Here is a 2,913-nt window from a genome sequence, read left to right on the forward strand (position 1 = left end):
TTATTTGAACTAATTATTATTGCCTCATTGCTATTATATATGTATTTTAAGTAATTTTAAAGGCTATTGTTCACTTACATCTATTTTTATTACCACAAAAAATTAATTATAATTATAGGGCACTATAAAATCAATTTAATATCCAAATTCAGTTTTTTCCATTTTAATTTGTCTCTGTTTTAATGGTTAAATTAAATTTTATTAATCAAAAAGCCTGTCTAATTAATTGAGTTTTACAATTTTATCTTTACCAAATTCTGTTTTCCATTATGTTCTGGATTCCATTTTAATGGTTCCATTAAATTGAAATAATCATGGTAAATACTCCTTTAAAAAGTGTTTTTTGATTATAATTTTATTATTAGTAGACTAGAACACGTGGATATGTTGTCATTCTTACACTATAATACTGAACTTTGATTTCAGTGATTTGGACTATGAGATGGACACTTGCTTCTTGCATTAATGTTGCACTTTAATACAATATAGTTTAATAAAATATTATTAAGTAAAATTGTTGATTTTTTTTTTTGCGGGAAATTAATCATTTAGAATTAATAGATTAATCGATAAATTAGTCGATAGATTAATCGAAATAAAAATAGCCGTTAGTGGCAGCCCTAGAATGAATGAATAAATAAATGACAGATGATAACAGGTAAAAAAAAATCCCATAGGCTTACACTCAAGGAAGGACCCAAATTACATCTAGGGAGTCAGGACTGAAATATTAAGGAGTTTTGTGCATGGGATCTTTCGACCTGCGCCAGTAAGCAACCATTTTTCCCCCCCTAAAATGTGTGTTTTTAAGTATGTTAAAAAATGTATTTCTCACTCTACATGACAATTTAACTGCAAAAAAAATATTTATTATTATTTATTTATTTTTTTTACATATTATGTGGAAAACTTGATGAAATGGTGACCTGTTTCACTGAAAATTAAAAAATAAATAATAATTTAACCTCAAATCTTGGTGTTATTTGTCAGCTATCCACTAAAAAAAATATCTAGAATTAAGATAAATTAAATTTAAGAAAATTATGTATACATTTAAAAACAAATATTGCATTGAATTATTTTTTTTTCCACTGTAAAAACCGCTGCCTGTGGATGCAGTGTACTCACTTCGGCTGTCTGGTCAGTAAGTGTGCCGTCATCTTCATGTATTTGTTCTCTTTCTCCTCCACCAGAGATGCTGCAGTAACCGTGAGCTCCCCGAAAAGATCAACCAACCAGGTCAGTCTCGAAATACCGCTGAAAGACGGGAACCCAATGTTTGGCTTCAGGGATCAACCTGAGAAGAAAAAACCACCAACACTCAAAACCCTGGAGGAAGCCTTTAAAAAGATGAACTGCATACTATTATACAGTCATTACCTGTGAAGTGCAGCGTTCCCTCCTCTAGAGTTTTCCCAGCTATGTCTTTTTTCAGCTGTTTAAAGTCAGGAGTGAGGAGTTCAATATGTTCTTCATGTAGCACCAGGCCTGAAGATACCGTATAGAAGTTAAACATTCAGCCATCTTGCAGGCAGAATCATATCATTTAACTGCTATATAAAGACAAACTTCTACCATTTCAAATATTTACTCAGGCGTCTCCAGAAGACATGCTATACATCCACAGCTGTAGATCAGGACAGAAACTCACCCTTCTGCTGAGCCAGATTCCACAGATCCACTGCAGACTTGTAGCTGAGGGTTATAGGATACTCAACACACACATGCTTTCCCGCTTCCAGAAACTGCCTGAGATTGAGCAGATCAGGGAGATATGATCATTTCTGCCACGTGTGAGGAGGAAGTGATTATGTGTGTGAGGAGGAAGTCGGTGTGTCACCTGAGTTGCTCTTCATGGCTGGTGTTTTCCGTGCATATGAACGCCACATGGATGTCATCTCTGCTCAACGGCTCCGTCATCGAGATCTGCTTCACACCCTGCTGGTCTTCAAGACTCCTCCTACACAAACACAAAACACCAGCAGAACTTTAGACAGATTCAAATATATATGAAACATAAGAAAAGCTAAATATTTCAAATTATTTATCTTTAAATGAAACACGACTATGTCCTGAAAAAAAATAAAATAAATCTAAGATAAAAAATAATCTTTTTGAAAACAGGCCTCTACATTTGTTAATAATTTTAAGTAATTATATAATATAATATATAACAAGTTCAATTGTGAACATTTATAAAATAAATGTTAGTGCTGTCAAACGACTAATCGCGATTAAATCACATCCAAAATAAAAGGTTTTGTTTACATAATATACTGTATGTGTGCATACTGTGTATATTTATTATGTATATATAAAGACACACACATAAAGCATATATTTTGAAAATATTTACATGTATTTATGTGTATATATTTAAATTCATATAAATTATATCATATATAAATATATGAAATATATAAACGTAACATATTTTTCTTAAATATATCCATGCATGTGTGTGTATTTATATTTAATAAATATACACAGCGCACACACATATATTATGTAAACAAACTTATTTTGGATGCGATGAATCGCAATTAATCGTTTGACAGCACTACAATATATTAGGGCTGTGTATCACCAGCAAAGTCACGATACGATACGTATCACGATACAGATGCCACGATACGGGGCTGCACCGAATTTCACCACAGCTGTTTATGAAACACTGCATACTATAGGGCTGTTGCTAACTATTGGGAGAGCAGGCAGTTGACCTCTGCATTATGAAGGGCCTCCATAACTGTACCACAGTACAATATAGGTAATGGCATATGTTTCATGTTTACATTGGGCACTCCCCACCAGGTACAATATTCAGATGTTTTTAAGCCCATAAATAATAATGTACTCGTTCTAATAAATTTATATTGTAATGTACTCATTCTAATATATATATATAAAAAA

General features: G+C 32.4%; 1 pseudogene; it reads right to left on the reverse strand.

Annotated features, from left to right (window-relative positions):
* Window positions 1-2,913, reverse strand: part of LOC107662968 (biliverdin reductase A-like) — a 6,989-nt pseudogene that overhangs the window by 1,415 nt on the left and 2,661 nt on the right.

This window comes from Sinocyclocheilus anshuiensis, unplaced genomic scaffold (assembly GCF_001515605.1).
Source record: "Sinocyclocheilus anshuiensis isolate Anshui unplaced genomic scaffold, SAMN03320099.WGS_v1.1 scaffold1659, whole genome shotgun sequence".
Lineage (NCBI taxonomy): Eukaryota > Metazoa > Chordata > Actinopteri > Cypriniformes > Cyprinidae > Sinocyclocheilus > Sinocyclocheilus anshuiensis.